General features: G+C 49.8%; 1 protein-coding gene across 3 annotated transcripts in view; it reads right to left on the bottom strand.

Annotated features, from left to right (window-relative positions):
* The window catches only part of HDAC4 (histone deacetylase 4), a 284,717-nt gene that overhangs the window by 115,223 nt on the left and 150,015 nt on the right, over positions 1 to 19,479 (bottom strand). The gene's annotated exons all lie outside the window — the stretch shown is intronic.

The following is a 19,479-nucleotide window of genomic DNA, read 5'->3' as shown; positions in this document are numbered from 1 at the left end:
ATCCATAGTCATAGGTGAGACTGGCCTGCGGTGTCTCTCACACTCTGCTTGTCTAGTCAGGGAGCGGAATTTTAGCTTAAGAAAATAACCACAGAGAATCTGTGAAATAACCATATTGCCTGCATTTTGTAGCAGCATCATCTCACTTGCCCTGACAGCAGGGGTGGTCAGACGTGGTCCCCGCTCATGTGACGTGCCATGGTGACCTAAGACACTATGTAGGAACAAGGCCATCCCCACGATGCTGGGCAGGAGACGACCTATCCACCACTCGCTGTCGCACCCTCCCTACTTCTGATTCTTCCTAGGCGGGGTCAGGAGGACCACCAGAAATGTCTAGTAGTTATAACGTCTTCAGAAACTGAACACAGGGCTTCCCTGGTGGCGCAGTGGTTGCGAGTCCGCCTGCCGATGCAGGGGACGCGGGTTCGTGCCCCGGTCCGGGAAGATCCCACATGCCGCGGAGCGGCTGGGCCCGTGAGCCATGGCCGCTGAGCCTGCGCGTCCGGAGCCTGTGCTATGCAATGGGAGAGGCGACAGCAGTGAGAGGCCCGCGTACCGCAAAAAAAAAAACAACAAACAAAAACACTGAACATAAAACAACTTTAAGGGATCCTTTTTATTGACTCCAAAAATAAGATGGGCCAAACGTGTCTAAGCGTGTGCTCACGTACTGCGGAAACACTCCTGCTCTGTGCTGGGCACTGGCCTGTGGCAGGTCTGATGTGAAGACAGGCAGGAGGGGGCAGTGGGGCTGATGGAAGGCCTGGGGAAGGGGTCACACCTTCCCCAGGTGTGAGGACGGGGCTGCATCTCTGAGGCGGGAGGGGCGCTGGGGGTGAAAGAGGGGGGGCGGTGGCCACAGGGGCAGCGCGGGAGGACTCGCGGATGGCTGGGCAGGACCAGGCCCTGTGGATGGGGCGGCAGGGCGGGGAGGGGCGTCACACCCACCACCCGCCAGCTGAGCCTCGCTTTGTTTACTGCACCTTTTCTCAGCCTCCTCTGTGTCTGGAGACGTAGGGAACCTTAGAAGGAAACACCCCCTGGTCATGCCACAGACACCGGAGCGGATGCACCCTGGGGGTGGGCACGCAGGGTGGCGAGGAGACCCCCCACCCCGGCAAGCCCCTTCTGCCTGCAGTGAACAGACAGAAGGGAACAGGGGGGCACGGGGGGCGGGGGGCACGTGCTGTCCTCGGCCCAAGGCATCCCTGTTCTCACCACGTTCCCTCCACATTTACTGTCAGAAAGGGATGCAGGTCCTGCCTGGGTTGACCCTTTTGAGGTTTCACATGAAACTTCATTCTTCTGCTAGAGAAAGTCAAAGCAGAGCAAAGAGAACGCAAAGCTAGACATCCCCTCCGTCAGACGCACCGCGACCAGCTCCTGCCATTTCTTCACCTCTGAAAACAGCACTGCGTTTACAGACACGCAGACCAACACTGCAACTTACACGAGGCCGGGGGACCCAGGCAAGGTCCTCCTCCCGCTTCGCGCGCCCAGCCTCGGGAAGCCAGGCGGGTGGGGAAGTGGCCGCGCGGTCCCCGGGCCTGGCCTGAGCGCCAGCTGCGGCATCAGACCCACAGTCCCCATTCATTCCCATTGCTGGCGGGTGCGTCAAAAATGACTCGGACTATTTCTGTATCAAAAACTCTCTGAAATGCCATGAGTTCCCAACAGAAGCTGCTGGTGCTTTTGACCCAAAGAGCCCTGAAGAAACAATGAAAGCTTCTCTACTTAAAGAATGCAGCATCAAGACAAAAAAGCCTGTATTCTCATGAATATTTTATGGCACAGTAGAAAATTGCTTTTATAGGTTGCGCCTTGAGAAACATATTAATACAATCAGACTCGTGACGTTAGTAAAAGCACAAAGACTGTATTCAGAGTTTCAATAAGAAATGGCTAAGCCTGGGCTGTGAATTATAAGTTCTCAATCAGAAATAGAAAAAAATCTGCTAGTCTCTATTTTTTTTAAATAAATGATCAGAAAAAAAGAAGGACACTGTAATTTTCCATTACATGGGTTGGGTCCTCTTTTCATAACACCATTTCATGTCATCATATAGATAGGAAAGAAAGAGAAGGACTATTCTTTAGAAAACAGGGCCGACGTTTAGGGTCCGTTCAAGTAAAGAACGACTCATTCAAATCTCGGGGACAATAAAAGATATTTCATCCACGGAGCCACGGTTTCCCCTTACCATGACGTTTGTCTGCGTGTGTGAGGGTTAGGGAGAGAAAAGACTGCAGGGGGCGGCGGAGGAAGAGAAAGAGAGGGATGGGTATATAGGAAACGTAGAACTGAGTTCAAAATATTTTCATCTTTTATGGTGAAATGTGTCACACACCCTGGAGAACAGAAGGGTTACGGGGGACACAGTCACCCCCCCACCTCAACCAGAACCAGAGCGTCGCCCTCCGTGCCCCACACATCACATGCCTGTGCCCCCAGCAACATTCTGACTTTGTTCAGCATCCCTGCTTTTCTTTCTCGTTATAACATCTACAGATGTATCCCTAAACATGTGTCCTCCACGTGACCGCGGTGAGTACAGGAGCAGTGGGATGGGAGGTGACAAAGGTTCCCAGGAAAAGACAGAGTCGCAGTTCAGGCTGCCTTCAGCTTCTAGGACAGGTGACAAAAAAGAGCTCTGTCCGGGAGAGGTCAAGAGTGACCCCCGGGAAACCAAGGGCCACCCCCAGTGCAGCACCCGGTGGGGCCGTCTGCGGGCCAGCACTGCCCTGTGTCCTGCCGCTGCTCCACCCAGGCTGTCCTCCAGGTGAGAGGCTTGCAGGAGGCCCCACGGAGAGACCTGCCTCGCCTGGTAAGTAAGGCCGGAGGGCAGGCAGGTCCTCACAGGTCAGCCCCCCTTCCCACACCTGCCCCGGCGGCTGCCGAGCTCTGGTCCAGCCGGGCGGCCCAGAATCTCCTGCAGAGCCGCCCTCTGAGGCCGGCCCCCTCACCCTCCCTGGGATCCATCCCACTGGTCTCTGTCCCAGAGTCGATCACCTGATCCCTTTACCCCACTCTTCATTCTTCTTTCTAGGTTCATTCTTTTTCTACAGGAACTCAGGCTCCAAGAGGGTCTTGAAAAAGGAGGCACGTGAGGTTTCACGTCCGAAGAAGAACTTACTTCCCTGTCAACGTCATCAGTACCTGGGCTGTGTACAGAATTGCAGCCTGGAAGTCACCTTCTCCGGGGTGGCGCGGCCTTGCTCTCAACACTGTCATTAGAAAAGCACGGAGCGGCTCTGGCTCTGGACCCTTTGTGCTTGCCCTTTCCTCTGGATGTTCAGAAGCCCTTCTCCCTGTCCCCAGTGTTCTGAGATTGGAGAAGCAGGTGGCCTGGTGAGGCTCTTCCCTCCTCCACCGTGGGGGGCACGCAGCTGGCCTGCTCAGTTTCTCCAGTCGCGGGGAATTTCCTTGAGTTACTGGGTTGGGTAAAAAGTTTGTCTGGGTTTTTCCGTAAGATGTTATGGATGTTTTGTTCATCTCCTTGTTTCTGTTTTCCCCTTCCGAAACTTCTTGGGTGGTAAATCTCCTGGAACAATGCTCTGATTTTCTCTTTCACTCTCTCCTATTTTCCTTTTCTGTGTCTAGTGCTCAACTTTATTCGAGATTTCCTTAAACGTATACTGTAAGCTTTTCACAGAGTTTTGCATATTTTCTGCAGATGTGTCCCTGAGTACGAGTGGAGGCATGAACCCTAGCTGGAAGCTGCGAGCAGAGAGGGGTTCTCAACGCTGAGCTTCGCTGGACGGTGTGGGGAGCTGGCCTTAGTCAGGACGCACCAGGCACCCTGGTTCGAGGCTCAGGTGCCCAGCACAGCGGGGCACCTGCTTCTCTGCCAGCCTGCATTCCACCTGGTCCAGCCCCCTTTTGCTCCTGTCCCAGAGGGCGCAGGACATGCGGCTGCTCTTCGAGGATGCTGTGGCATCTATCCCCCGGGGCTCTTGGTTGCACTGACAGGAGGCTCGGAATCTGGCTTTTTCTGCCCAAACTGCCAAATCGGTTAAGACTTATGGCTCTACTTTCCAACTTTCGGACTGTTGGTGATGTTGTTTCCTTTTCTGTTCCCCCAACTTTGTGAGCTGATGACATCTCTCTGGAATATATATTTTTATGTTTTAGGGAAAAATTTCAAAAACACACAAAGGCAGAGAGAACAGTATAATCAACTCCCAAGGATCCATCAGCCACCTGCCACCTCATGGCCAACCTTTTCTTCTCACACCCACTGGCTGCACTTCCTTCTAGATCATCCGGAAGCCTACCAGCCAGCCCAGCATGTTATCCATAAGGCCTTCGGTATCTCTAAATGAACTCTTAAAAAACACAGTCGAGGGCTTCCCTGGTTCCCTCAGCTTCCGCCTGCCGATGCAGGGGACACGGGTTCGTGCCCCGGTCCGGGAAGATCCCACATGCCGCAGAACGGCTAAGCCCGTGAGCCATGGCCGCTGAGCCTGCGCGAACGGGAGAGGCCACAACAGTGAGAGGACCGCACCGCAAAAAAAAAACCAAAAACAAAACAAACAAACAAAAACACAGTCGAATACCATCAACCTACCCAAAACAAATTAACAACTCCACGACATTATCAAATAGCCAGAAGGTATTCCCATTTTTTTAGAGAGTCTCATACACATTTTTGAAACTTTATTCAAATCAAAACCCAATTAAGGTCCATTCACTGCAATTGGCTGATATACCCTTTGAATTCTTTTTAATCTAAAGGTCCCCCACCTTCTCCCTCACCCCTGCACCCTCCAGCTGATGGGCTGAAGACACTGGTCACCCGTCCTGTGCTGACTGAGCCTGAGGTGTAGATTCCCTGGGAGCTGGAAGGGGGTCTGAAGGCCCAGAGGATGCAGCTCTGGTTGCTATCAGGGCCGCCTCCCTGGAGAGGTCCTGTGCCCCTCGGGCTCCTGTGTTATCAGTAGCTAACGTGCTCACTGATGATGTCTTCACTGTTGTAAACAGGGCTTTTCTAGCTCCATCCACCCCTCTTGGTTTGCTAGCTACATTACTTCTATAGTGAGAAAGGGTCCCAAGTCAACTATCTTGTTATTCTCACAAAGGGTTTTTAGAAGAAAGGCATGGCGAGCGCTTGATTCTCTTCCTTTATTTGTCCATTTTTAAAAAGAACAAGCTGGCCCTGTAGCATGCTCCACGTGTGATCAGGGAGGAGGGTTTTGGTTTTTGGGACCGCGGTGAACTAAGCCTCTGTATTCCTGTCCTAAGGCTGCCGTGTCACTGTGAGTCCACAGGCCGCCCGGGAGCAGCTCTCTGTGCAGCTGAGACAAGGTGTCCCGGGCTCTCCCTGCACTTCCTGGGCCCCACAAGGAAACAGACGTGTCTCCAAGGATAACTGGGTCCCTTTAGTGGGAAACAGTAGAGACCATCATCTAGGTTTCGGGGTGACATGGTTTATAACGAATATACCTTTACTGGCACTTTTGTGAATTTCAGAAGTGAGTGAAATTAGATACACGTGTTCAATCTGTCATCTCACCGCGGAACTCTGGGTGCATAATTTATTAAAAATATCATTCAAAAGGGCTGAACAGTCACAATCAAGTTCCATTCAAAATACTGATTTATATGCAATATCATTTTCCCCAAAGGTGCTCTTAACTGAATTACAATTATTCTATTTAACTGTGTGTGTGTGTGTGTGTGCGCGCACGCACGCGCGTGTGTGTGAAAGGGAAATGAGGTACAGAAGCGCTTTTTAATGTAAACATTTAAAAGTATTCTGTAGGGAATGTGGAAACACAAGTGACCCCCACTTCAGCTTCTTACGCAGATAAGCATGTATCTCATTTCTTTTTGCCTCCTTTAGATGTATATAAGCAATGCCAAAGAGATAACTTATGCGAACCCACTATCATATAAATTATGCCTGAAACATAAAGATAAAAAATATTATGGTACAAGAGCAGGCTGTTATGTTTTACATTGTTTTGTTTTCAGTTGAGATCAAAATGTAAAGAAAGAAATAAACGTATAATACATGGAAGTATTTACTCGTGTACATATAGGAAGGTTGTTTTAATCTGGTCTGGGGCAGGGAGAGAGATGTGACACACGTGGAGTCTATTAAACATAACCCTCTGAGGGCTTCCCTGGTGGCGCAGTGGTTGGGGGTCCGCCTGCTGATGCCGGGGATGCGGGTTCGTGCCCTGGTCCGGGAGGATCCTGTGTGCCAGCGGAGCGGCTGGGCCCGTGGGCCATGGCCGCTGGGCCTGCGCGTCCGGAGCCTGTGCTCCGCGACGGGAGAGGCCGCGGCAGTGAGAGGCCCGCGTACCGCAAAAAAAAAAAAAAAAAACCCTCTGAGCTGTGTTTTCTGTGCACGCGGTTTCCTTGAACACATCTAGACGTCAAGAAGGGAGCGGCCCTGGCTTACCCATGCTTCTGGCTTCCAGACAAGAAGGGAGTTGATCCCTCTTCAAAAGCAAGGAGAAATATACCGGAGCAGGGCACGGGGTCCTCCAAGCTGGAGGTAGGAGGGGATGTCTGGGGCAGGCACACCTCCCCCCGCTTCCTCCAGGTCAGTAAAAACATCACGACGGGATCACAGTCCTGTGGGCTGCTGGCCTGGGCTCACTTAATGTGTGAACAGGCACACTGCAGGATATGGATGGATACCAGCGTTATCCCCATTTGACAGGTGGCGAAACTGAAGTTCGGGGACTCTAAGTGACTTGCTCGAGGCCACACAGCAAATGTCACCGGCAGACTCCAAAATGGATGCTAACCACAGGTACCCCAACAGTGACACAATGCAGAGCAGGGAGAGCTGGGGGCCCGCAGGTCACCCTGGGGTGGTGGTTCTCATCTCAGGCTGGGCGGAGTAAGCAGCTTGGGGACTTGGAAACAACAGGGCCCGGGCCCTGCTCAGCCACAGTGCACGGCATCCCTGGGGGCTCCAGCAGCTCTCGGGCGATCAGGACCCCCTGCGGCCCGAGAACCCCCCCCCCCCCCGCTCTGGAGCTCTGAGAGCGCCTCCCACACCGGCGGGCCTGCTGACCCCTGGCCTCCACGCCCACGGCTCCGGCTTTGGACTCCGTCCTGACCACAGGCCGGTGTCCCCCACGATCGCCGGCTCACTCTAGCACCCTGCAGTCCAGTGCTGTCCATGGGAGAAAACTCTACTTTTCCTGAAGAGCTCCTGCGGCTGGGGCAGCCACAGGAATCAGCTCTGTGAGCTTCTTCTCACGGCCGAGACAATGGCCCCAAAGGCACAGCCAGGCCGGGTCTGCACCACCCAACGGGCACCAGGAAACAGGCTGAAAAGCACCGCCGAGCCCAACGCGGCCTGCTGAGCCGAGGCAGAGACCGAAAATCCCTGAAATCTTCTCTTCACTGCTAAAAAGATAAAGCCACCATGAACACCAGGGTGATGTTTCATACCAGTCTCTTCACCTAAGTCAGACTTCACCACCACCCACTCATACCACGCCCCCGAGCAACAAGTTTTCAAAGTGCTTCTCCCTGGCAGAGAGTCTAAGGCCGTCAATACCCTGAGGCCTGGCCTCCCAGTCAGTGCCTCCACCAGGGGGGACTTCGATCCTCCCTGGAGGTCCCCGCTGGGCTGCCCTGAGTGTCCGCAGACACCAGCGAGAACACCACAAGCCTCCACGGGGGTAGCAGAGCGGGAGGTGGGACTGTTCGTGGAAACCAGCTCTGCAGCCTCCACTTCCAGGCACCAGGGAGGTGTTTCCAAGTAAAGCTAGTGAGAGAAATCCAGTCCAGGCCCCCTGCGTCAGCGGCTCCTGGGGCCCGCGGCACACAGGCTTGGTCCCTCAAACATCCAGTGTGGGTCAGAGCACGAGGACACGATCACACACGCAGCAGGGGGGGCGGGGCCGGTGCGAGTTCAAATCCTACCGGGGGACCAGCAGGCGCGTGGCCGGGGCCGTGCGTGTGGCCCAGTGTCCATCACGGGGCCAGGATGCAGCCTCGAGCCTGGAGGCCTCTGTCGCGGGGGCCGCGCAAACGCAGGGAGAAGAGCCCGGGGCGGCTGACGCAGCGGGATGGGCGTCCAGGCAAGGCGGGCGGAGCTGAGCCCATCTTGCCTCCCGGGCTCCTGAACACCCTTCCCCCAAAAGTGGGCCCAGAAAGTGCTTTTCACTGAGGGTGGTGAAGACCCAAGGTGAAGCCTTGCGGTCAGGATGCGGGAGAGACCCCCACAAGGGCGCCAGCTCACCCTCGGCATCCCCACAAGTGACAACTGAAGACAGAGGTCACGGACATGCGTGAGGACGCGTGCCCACGGCGCCCGGGCTCGGGCTTCCGGCAGCCCAGACGTGAGGCCCCAGAGAACAAGCCCGCTGGCCTCCGCCACCAGCACTGTCCGCTCTGCAGTCCGCAGGGCACCAAGCCCTGCCCTGGAGGGTCCAGCCCTCGGGCCGCTCAGCCTTACAGAAGCTTCCAGGAGCTCCCACAGAGCGAGGAGAGAAGAGGGGAGGAGACCTGGGCCCGGCGTCAGGTTGGATCAGCCAGCGCTACAGCCTTGCCCTCCCAGGCCGCAGGGCCCACAGGGCCCACCGGGCAGACTCTGCCCCCTGCCCCCAGAACACGAGGACGGGATCCAGGAGTGTCACCGTCTCAGGAAAGCGCGCTTCACTTGCAGGCACGGGGCGGCAGCAGGGGCCAGCGACCTAAGGACGAAAATTCTCCTTCTCACGTGAACAGGAACTTCCCTTTGTGATGATCAGGTTAATTTTAGCAAAATCAACTGTAGATTCATAAAGGATAAAAACAGAGGGCTGAATGTGCTCAGATACTGGAAAACTCCATCTTGGGCCTTAACCAGAAGTGAAGATGCCTGATTGGAAACCTTGGCAACGAGGGATCACAATGTGAGGACCCCAAAGGGAAGGAGCCGCAGCCTCTTCTCCCTCTCCTAGAAATATAAACCCACAAGGGTCCTTTGGGCCCTAGGCTGGAAACCCCGTCAACTGAAACAGACTTGGCGTTTGCAAACAAACAGACTGGGGCTGACAGTCCCAGGACCGTCTGCAAAGGGCGGGCAGTGTGGTCACCCGCGTGGAGGACAGTGGCCTAAACACTGGGAGGGAAAAGGAAAGACGGGAGCCGTCCTCCATCCTCCCTGGCTGTGACCCCGTGGGGGGGCCTCACCCAGATCTCCGCACCCCTCCAACGCCAGGAACGCAGAGTCAGGCCTGCAGGGAGCAGCCCGCCGCCTGCCCGTTTCCAGTGGCGCTGGCCCGGCCCCGGCCCGGCCTCTGCTCCGCCAGCTTGCTGTGTTCACAGCAGCACAGGTGAGGGGCCCCTGGGTGCCGGCAGACACGGAGCCACGCCAGCCTTATGAGGCACCGAAGAACGAGAATGCATCTACTTAATGCAGAGGGAGAAACAAGGCCTCCTCAAGGCCGGGTGCTGATCCCACAGCAGTGGCTGACAAGGAGTTAGGTCAGATCTTCCCCCCTCCCACACTCGCTTCTCTTCCTTTGTCAAAGAAATAAAAAGCTCTTTGTAGGATAGGAGCACATAGGGAAGAGAAGTAAGGCGCCAGGGCAGAATCTAGGTGATGTCAATGTTTCTGTTTAAATCAGACCGTCGTTTCAGTGAGGCCCCTGCTCCTCTCCTTTCTCACTCACTGCACCCCACACCAGCCCCCCATCCTCCAGCCCAGCTCCCCAACCCAGCAGGGAGGTCAGAGCTGCAATTCAGGCCCGGTGTCGGTTCCAAAGTGTGGGCCCCCGACTGACTGTGAAGGTCAGAGGTCAGACCTCAGAGGCAGCATCTGAAGACAGATGGCTGAGCATTTCCAGGACTGGTGGGAGACAGGGAAGGCACAACCAAGCGGGGAAACAAACCAATAACAGCAACAATCAAGGCAATTTCAAAGTGGAACCACAGACACTAGAGAGAAAGGTCAGCAGACCCTGAGGACGAGTGAGGCTGCCCGACAAGGGACGCACAGAAACAGCCAGAAAACAGTGAACCAGCTCTGAGCGTGCAGAGAGACACCTGCCAAGCTAGAACTACGTGCTCGGGGAAACTGCGATCAAGGTTGAATGCAGGGGCTTCCCTGGTGGCGCAGTGGTTAAGAGTCTGCCTGCCGATGCAGGAGACACGGGTTCGACCCTGGTCCGGGAAGATCCCACATGCCGCGGAGCAGCTGGGCCCGTGTGCCACAACTACTGAGCCTGCGCTCTAGAGCCCCCGAGCCACAACTACTGAACCTGTGTGCCACAACTACTGAGCCTGCACTCTAGAGCCCGTGAGCCACAACTACTGAAGCCCGTGTGCCTAGAGCCTGTGCTCCGCAAGAAGAGAAGCCACCGCACTGAGAAGCCCACGCACCACAACTTAGAGTAGCCCCCGCTCGCCGCAGCTAGAGAAAGCCTGTGCGCAACGAAGACCCAACGCAGCCAAAAATAAATAAATAAAATAAAGTTAAAAAAAATTATATATATATAAAAAAAAAGAGTGAATGCAGAACATGCACAGATGGAGGCAGATCAAAGACCAAGACAGGTTACAGACTCGCCGACAAGCCTTTGGTTAAGAGAAAAGCCCACAGAACGTCTGAGATGAGGGAGAGAAGATGAGTGCAGAGTGTGACAAACCCGAAGCTGAGTCCAGACAAACAGGCAGGAGACGGGTAAGAGCATCTAACTTGGGAGCTGAACTGACAGTGAAAACCGTGGCTGGTGGGGAGGGAGGAGAGCATCCGGGGGCCCCGGGACACCTGCCCGCCGTGGGCGCCGGCGTAACGGTTCACACTTAACTGCTGGGGACAGAGGGGAGGCCTCCCAAAGCAGTGGCTGGGCACGGCAAGATCAATAAAAAGATTTTAAGGAGAAAACAAGACACGTGGCTGCTAACCTCCCCCCACCCCACTCCCGAGTTGGGTCCTCCTGGTGGACGTACACAACTGCATCTAGAGTCGGGCCCAAAATACTCATACCTGAATCGGATCAAACCTCCAGCTCTAACCACCAACGTACAGGAAACACAGGCAACAGAGGTCCATTTTAAATGACAAGATGGGGATGAAATCAAGCAGAACCTAGAACACAGGGAAACCCTACAGGACAAACAACCCAGTATCTTCAGAGATAAACTGCAAAGGTCAAAAAAGGGAGGGGAGACACAGATGAACTGGAGACAGACCAGTCACCATGCATGAGCATTAAATGGACCCCAAGTCAAACAGTAAACTAAAGAAGCACATGTTTTATTAAACACCATCAGGGTGAATGGATAAAGAGGACGTGGTATTTAAATACAGTGGAATATTAACCATAAGAAAGAATAAAATCTTGACATTTGTGAAAACATGGATGGACCTAGAGGGTATTACTATGCTAAATGAAATAAGTCAGACAGAGAAAGGCAAAAATACCGTACGATTTCACATATGTGAAATCTAAAAAACAAAACAAATGAACAAACGTAACAGAAAGAGATTCACAGATACAAGAACAGACTGGTGGGTGCAAGAGGGGAGGGAGTTAGGGACGTGAGGGAAACAGGTGAGGGAGTTACGGGTCTGAACTTCCAGGTTCAAAATGAACAGGTCACAGGGTTGTAACGTACAGCACAGGGAACAGAGTCAGCAAGACTGCAATATCTTTCTATGGTGGCAGATGGTGACATCTTTTAATGTCTAGAAATACCGAATCGCTATGTGGTGTACCTGGAACCGACATAGTGCTGTATGTCGATTCCACTTCAATTAAAACACACACACACACACACACACACACACACACACATACACACACACCAAGGACATATAAATACTAGGTGAACATTGAATAAAATTTAAGAATTGCTGACCTTGTTTAAACATGAAAAGGGCATTGTACTTACGTTGAAAACAAAGAGTCCCTACCTTTTAGGGAGACAGGTAGGTACTGGGATAGTTACAGACGATATGATACAATGAGTGGGATTTGATTCAAAATGACTGTGAGGGTAGAGGTGGAGGGGTGAGGTGGGACACAGATAAAACACAGCTGGACACGACCCGACCCTGCTAAGTTCGCTGATAAGAACCTGCGGGCTCCTTCTACTAGTCTCTCCACTTCTAAGTGTGTCTAAGATTTTTTATGATACAAAGTTAAAAAAAAATTTTTAATTACATTTCTAAATATCTTCTGTGTCAAAGAAGAAATCCTAACAACCACTTAAAAATAATTAGAATCGAAAGATAATGGAAAAAGTACATATAATAAGTTGAAGGGTTCTGCTCTTACTATACTTAGAGGAAAACTGATAACCTTAAACGATTATATTTGACAATAATGAGGATACAATTAGTAAGCTAGATAGATGTATCTTCAGAAAAAACACTAGAACGAATCCTAGGAAAACAGAGGGAAGGAGATAATAAACACATAAATAAATGGAAAATGTTCATTACACTCATACATACCAACACAATAAGAAATTGGTTCTTTGAAAAGACCAACAAAATAGATAACCTTCTAAGAAGACTGATTTAGAAAATGAGAGAAAAGCACGAACTTAAAACATTAGCAATTTAAAAGGTCACCAAAGTTCAGATATGGCAGAAATTGAAAAGACTCGAACAACTTCAGGCCAATCAATTTTAAAACCTACATAAAATAGATACATTTCTAGAAAAACATAACTTTTCCAAGTTGACAAAAAATAGAAAATACAGCAACTCTATAATCATAAACTAAAGTGAAACAATACCTGAAAATCTTTCCACACAGATCATATTAGAGACAGTATTATCAACCTTTGGACTAACTGATCATTCAATTTTAAACAAAACTTTAAAGAGAACAGAGAAATAAAGAGAACTCCCGGCTCATCCTGTGAGGCTAGTGCAAAACCTTGCTACAAAAACCAAAGACAGTATAAAAAAGAAAAATTACAGTCGTGGTCATGAATATAGCCACAAAATTCCCAAATGAATTATTAGCAAGCTTGATCTAGCAGTCTATAAAAAAGATAATAGACTAAAATAAGCAGTATTTTAAAATGAGAAATGCAACATCTACATAGAACATCTATAAATGTAATTCACTGAATTAATGAGCATCATCATAATAGAAATAAGTATAATAAAAAATCCAACAACTATAAAAGCCCTTAGCAAACTACGAATAAAAGAGAATTTCTTTAATCTGAAAAAGAGGATCTATTAAAAAAACACGGCAGACTGGCGCTGGGGCGCTCGTTTAGCGTGCGCGCCCTAAGCTTTGGGGCTGAGCTAGCGTCTTGGGTTTTCTCTTATTTCTCCTTGCTTTTTGACTTTCTCCGGTCGCTGGTGTCTCCGACTTTCGATATGCCGTCTTCTTTGCTGGGCTCAGCAATGCCGGCCTCCACGTCACAGCCCTGCAGGAAGCTTTAGAAAATGCCGGGTGGCTCATGGACCATCAGTTGCAAGGAGACCGCATGTACCCAGACCTTTCCCATCTGCTCATGGGGTCTGCCCCAAATAATCCCACTGTTTCTGGCATGTCAGATATGGTTTATCCCCTACAAGGACCTGGTTTGCTGTCAGCACCCAACCTGCCAGAGATCAGTTCCACTCAAAGAGTTCTTCTCCCACCTGAACTTGTTGAACAGTTTGGACGTATCCTATTACTTTGTATGTCCTGTTACTTTGTATGTAACTCTTTAAAAAATTTAAAAATTGGTATCCTCATTATTATAATTCTAGTTTTGTGTTTAGTGTATAAGTTCATATAAGGGTTTTATTTAAAATGCATTTAAGTATGTGGGTAGTTTGCCACGTGCCTAGAATATTTCATGTAAAATTGAATGTTGAAAATTGTCACATTTTAATTGTTTGGGGACACTGAGGAGAGTAAATTGCTTACAAGCAACTCTGCATTTTTAGATGATATATGGCAAGGCATTACTTTCTAATTAAGTGCTATACAGGGAATTTTTTACTACCACGCTTTTTCAGTTCAAAGACCCATGATTTTTGTTTTTATTTTTTCCTGTATTTTAACATTTTAAAACTGAGTGGTGGCTCTGAAAATGTTTAAAACAAATCTGCAAGTCTCTGGTGTGTTTTTATACTTACTGGTGTCTTAGAATTGAAGTTGATAAGTTATTGTATTTCTAAGGATTACAGCAAGAATCTGTATCTAAGGCTATAAGAAACTGAAGTATTGATACCAATGCCATCTTCATAGACTGAGAAGTTAGATGAGTTTTCTTATCCTCTAAAAATTAGATTTTATTTGTTTTTCTTAAAGGGTGGCATACCCTATAAAAGGACTATATTTATAGTTCTTTGCTAGGAAGCTTTTCTAAAGAGCAGCCTGTAACTCTCATAATAAAGACATCGAGATGCTATATAAAAGTTTAATCTGAGACTTTTAAAAGTATGTTAATCTGTTCAGGGTGAAAGGGCTTCATATTTCAAAACAGTGTGATTTAGAAAAAGAAATGAAAAATTAGGGAAAATGCTTATAAAATAAATAGAAAAACTAGTAAAATCTAATCTATATTTTCCCTAAAATTTTCATTGTTTCTCTGAGACTTTGTAAAATAGTGTTATTAAATAAATAATACATCCTATCATATACTCAAAAAAAAACCCGCAGCAAATATTGCTTTTAATGGTGAACCTTGACCGAGACAAGATTCCAGGCAACACCACCGCAGAGGAGCTGGCTGATGGGGGAATAATGCAAGCAGAGAGGCAAGACACACCACCACGCCTCACAGACGCTATGATCAAAATATAGAAAGAACTCTTCTCCCGTTAAAAAACAAAAAAGAATTACAGAGAAGTTAATTAGGTCATTTATCAAAGTGCTGGGTACGGTCAACATACAGAAAAACCCACCTACATTTCAATATTAATGCAACAAGTAGAGAATCCCAGTATTTTAAAAAGTACAAAGTACCAAGCATTATATGTAACAAAAGATAGAAGAGACCTTTATGGATAAAAAATTATAAAAGATTACTGATAGATTATTTTAAATGACCGAAGGACAAGAAGACTTACTACCATAAAGATATCAGTTCTCTTCAAACTGATGTATTTCGTGAACTTGAGAAGGTGATTCTCAAACGATATAGAAGAACAAGCCCGAAGCAGTCAGAGCAGTCCTGAAGAAGATGGAGTGAGTCCTCCACACATGACTATGGGAAAGACGGGGTATCCCATGTTTCTTACGGAAAGAAGATGGAACTCATTCCTATTCACACTGTACACCAAAACTAATTCCACATGGATTAACACTCGAATGTGAAAAAGACAAAAGTTTAAAACTTTTTGAAGACACTCTTTGGAAAATATCCTCACGACCTTGGAAAGAAAAACTCAAGATACAAAACGTGCTCACCACAAAAGAAACAACCGATCGCTTTGACTACATTTACATTAAGAATTTCTGCTCAAAGGCAGAAATAGAGACACAGATGTAGAGAACAAACGTATGGACACCAAGGGGGGAAATCGGGGGCGGGGGGGTGGGGGTGGGATGAATTGGGAGATTGGGATTGACAATATATACACTAATATGTATAAAGTAGATAACTAATAAGAACCTGCTGTATAAAAAATAATAAAATAAGATGTGAAAAAAAAAAGAATTTCTGCTCATTAGACACTGTTTAAAAGTGAAAGTCTGAGTCCTGAAGAAGGTGGTCCACACTGTATATAACTGACAAAGTACCTGACAAAGGACTTGGCTCTATAACATATACGTAACTCCTACAAGTCAGTACAAGAAAGATCAAAGAAAAATGGCAAAAAGGACAAGTAGGCTTTTCACAGAAGAAGGGCTCCTAGTGGCTGAAAAAAAATAGGTTAAAATGCAGGACCCCATCAGTAATGCAGGAGAGGCAATCAGACCACCGTGAAATGGGAGACGGACATCCACCCCATTCTGGAGCTATCAAGTGTCGGAAAGGCTACAGATGAGGATGGACTTTCTGGAAACTCATCAGCTTTCTCTTATAATGCTGAAACTTGGGCCTATGACCCACTCCCAGGCATACCCACGCTTGAAAAATCCCTGCCTGTGTGTACCAAGACAATAGTGCAAGAATTGTCATTACAGCACTACTAACTGGAAACAGCCCAAAGAGCCATCAACAGATCAGCTGCGGGATATTAAGAGTGTGTAAGTGTATTTAGCAGTGAAAATTAATGATTTACAGCCAAAAAAGAAATGATGTCATGAGTCTTGGAAACAATACTGAATTTTTTTAAAAAAAGCAAGCTGCGGAAGACTGTATCAGTATGATGGCACTTTTAAAAATCTCAGAAAAAGTAAACCTAAACAGGATGCTGTTTAAGGAAGCAGACATATATGGCAAAGTAGTTTCTAACATAAAGTAAGTTAAAAAAAAAAACTCAACTGCATCCCTAAATAAATAAATAAATGAAAGCAAGTCAATGACAAACACAAAACTGAAAACAGGTTTCTGCTAGTGGCGAATGGCCGACTGCACATCCCGGCACTCTTTACTGGGCCTGCAAGGAAAAGAGCCACGTGTGTGTGGTTGGCAATGGGGGTGCCCCCTTGGGGGAGATGAACCCAGTGGAAACCAGCCCAAGACAACGTCTCTCTCCACGTTTCACCACGTGTGATCATAAAGGACCAAACGACAGTCCGCAATTCTATCGCCCTGACTTCTTAGGAACAGAGGGCGTTCAGCAGGCCCGTTTACACAATGGTCACCAGGATTCCTAGCTGGAAGGAGGCTGGGCCAAGAGGCTGGAACCTCCCCAGTGGAAACCAACCCTTGTTCGTGGAGCCTTGGAAGGAGGCACAAGACAGGGCACATTCCTTTAATGCCTTATGTTGCACTAACCCCATCACAGAAGCTTTAAATCACATTCCACAAGTACCGAACCTCCTTTATAAAATACTTAAATACGTCCTCAAGAAAAGGGGCAGGCATTGGCTGTTAAGATGTATTTATACGTTTCTTAAAAGGAGGAGATGAAGAAATCGTAACTGCTACATAATTAGGAATTAGAAACACGACTGCATGATGAAACCCTCTAGCTTTAATCCCCTAAAACCACTTGCTCCCAAAATAATTCATTAAAATTCCACTTTAGGTTGACCTACTCAAAACTAATTTTAAGTGGAAATTCTTGACAGAAGGAAATATACTGTTTCTTCCATCTTTTTTTTAATGGTATAAACACGGAATCGGTGCCCTCACAATACAAAATCACTAAGGAGCACAAGATCCAGCTTCCCGGAAGCTGGAAATAATTAAGGAAAGCTCTGCCCTCCCCGAGGGCTGGGCCTTGCTGCTTCTCCTAGAGGGCTCAAAGTCCCTTTTCTAAGAGTCACAGCCCCCGGGGACCCGACAATCCCCCCCAGTGAGTGTGCAATGAAGATGAATAAGGAAACCAAGAGCACTGAGTCTTCACATGAAAGAAACCGCAAGGCTATCGCTGTCTGCATTTGCTGAACTTGGACGACGGGCTCACGGCCAGCTCCTGGAGACTCCAGTCCTATGGCTCCGTCTGAAGGAAGGGCTGGGTCTCCAACCCCGGTCACTCAGCAGCTAAAGCTACAAAAACAGCTTTAAATCCAGGCAGGGACTTCTCCCCCTTGGCGTTTATTGAGCTGTGGGACGCTCCTCGGCCCCTGACACATTCCCCAGAATCTGGCATCTTAAAACATCTTCGAGGACTTTTCTATCAAATACAAGCAAAGGAAACCCCCCCGAACAAGCAGACAGAAGGTGGTGACAGCGAGCATCGCTGACTGGCCCTGTGGGGAGCAGGTACGTTCTCTGTGGCACCAGATTCGGGGTGAAGATAAAAAGCGGTCCATTCCCCTCAGCACGGGATTTCATCAAATCGTTGCACAGAGTCTAGGGTCCTTTTAAACAACATCTCCTTTGCAGATGAAAAGTGCTCGTAAAGACTTCGGAAAGTTCCTCCAGGGACCAGCGAGGATGTGGGGAGACAGCTTTTCATTGTTTCATGGATGTTTTAACTTTGAAGCCCAGCAACAAGTGTGTTCAAAAAGAAATGGATAAAAGTGATTGTGAACTGGGGTGTTTAAACTTTCTGGAGTGTTATGTGGAGTCCAATTAATCTTCAACTTAAATTGTGAAAGTACAAATTTAAAGGGTCTCTACACTCACCACCTCCTGGCTCAGCTGAGGCTGGGGTTCATTCTCGACATTCAAAGAGCTGCATGCTGTGAAGGACACAGCCTGACGGCGCCCAACCCACCCCCTCCCTCCGAAACTTCCACCCCAGGGACAGCAAAAAGACATCAATCTTTCCCCCAAGCCCCGTCCCTCAAGGAGACCACAGCCATAGAGTTCTTGAAGCTGGGAAGGGACCTGGCTGACCAGGGACTTCTGAGGCTGGGGAAGGTCAGGGTCCAGTCACCTCTGGCCACCACAGCCCGCCCGCCACACACGGGGACTGTTGCTCACCACCCCCCAGAGAAGCTCCCCGCTGAGGGCAGGAGCTGGGTGCCGGCCTAAAACGGGGCACTCCAAGCTGATTCACCGAGGGTTGGCGCGGGGGCCACGCAGGGACCCGCAGAAAGGAGTTGAGAGGGTGCTGTCCGGGTAAAAGGATCAGGCCAAGACGAAGGACAGCAGGTCCTGGCTTCTGAGACACTAGGAAACGGCGAGGCCCTGCCCATCACCTGGGCAGGGAGGCAGCCAGTCCATCAGCCCTGCTGGCTTGTGGGAGACTCACCGTGAGCTGTGGGCCAGCCCCGAACGTGAAGACAGAGCAGCCAACCAAAACAAGGCTCCACAAGCCTTCCCGTGCTCACCGTCTGCTGCCCCTCACCCGCCCCCGAGAAGGCAGGAGCGTTCACGTGGCTCCCTGTGGCCCCTCCAGAACCCGGAGCGGTGCCAGGAAGAGGGAGGTGGGGGTGACCAGGGCGAGGGAGGGCCTGGCTCTGCTCAGCAGCCCCCGAGCCGTACAAGGACTTCCTGCCAAGCTGGGGCCGGGCGTGGCGAGGGGCCCATGGCCACTGCATCACAGACAGATGCCGCTCACCTGGCCCAGACGCTGTGGACTCAGCCAGGGGGAGTTTAGAAAGAACACATGCTACCGGAAAATCCAAGTCGACAGTACCGGCCAAGTGCAAGCATGTGAGAAAGCACAAGGTGAGAATGAGGGGCCGGCCACCCACTGCCTGCTCTCTGAAGCTGGCTACCGGATCAACCCCAGCCAGGGGCCCGACTCTCTGGAGGAAGGTCCCCCTCAGGCAAGCCCCCTGCTGCAGCTGCAGCCGCTGGGTCCTGGAGACCATCTATTTCTCCTCCGAAGAGCCAGGACAAGACAAGAGCCCCAGACCAGCCCGGCCAAAGCAGGAAGAGAGCCCCGACCGGCCGGCCGGCTGACCGGACCAGCGTCCTCCTACAGCGCTCTCACCGAGGCGCCACACTGCAGCTGCCCCGGCTCAGCAATGGCGGTCAAAGAGTCCCTAAATCTTAGTTCATCAGAAGTCACCGTGAATAAACAAGAGTGGAACAGCCTCTCTGGAAGG

Source organism: Delphinapterus leucas, chromosome 8 (assembly GCF_059928025.1).
Source record: "Delphinapterus leucas isolate spDelLeu-1000000601 "Yukka" chromosome 8, BTC_Dleu_Yukka2, whole genome shotgun sequence".
NCBI lineage: Eukaryota > Metazoa > Chordata > Mammalia > Artiodactyla > Monodontidae > Delphinapterus > Delphinapterus leucas.
Note: the sequence above shows the minus strand (reverse complement) of the source record. Positions and strands in the feature narration are given on the sequence as shown.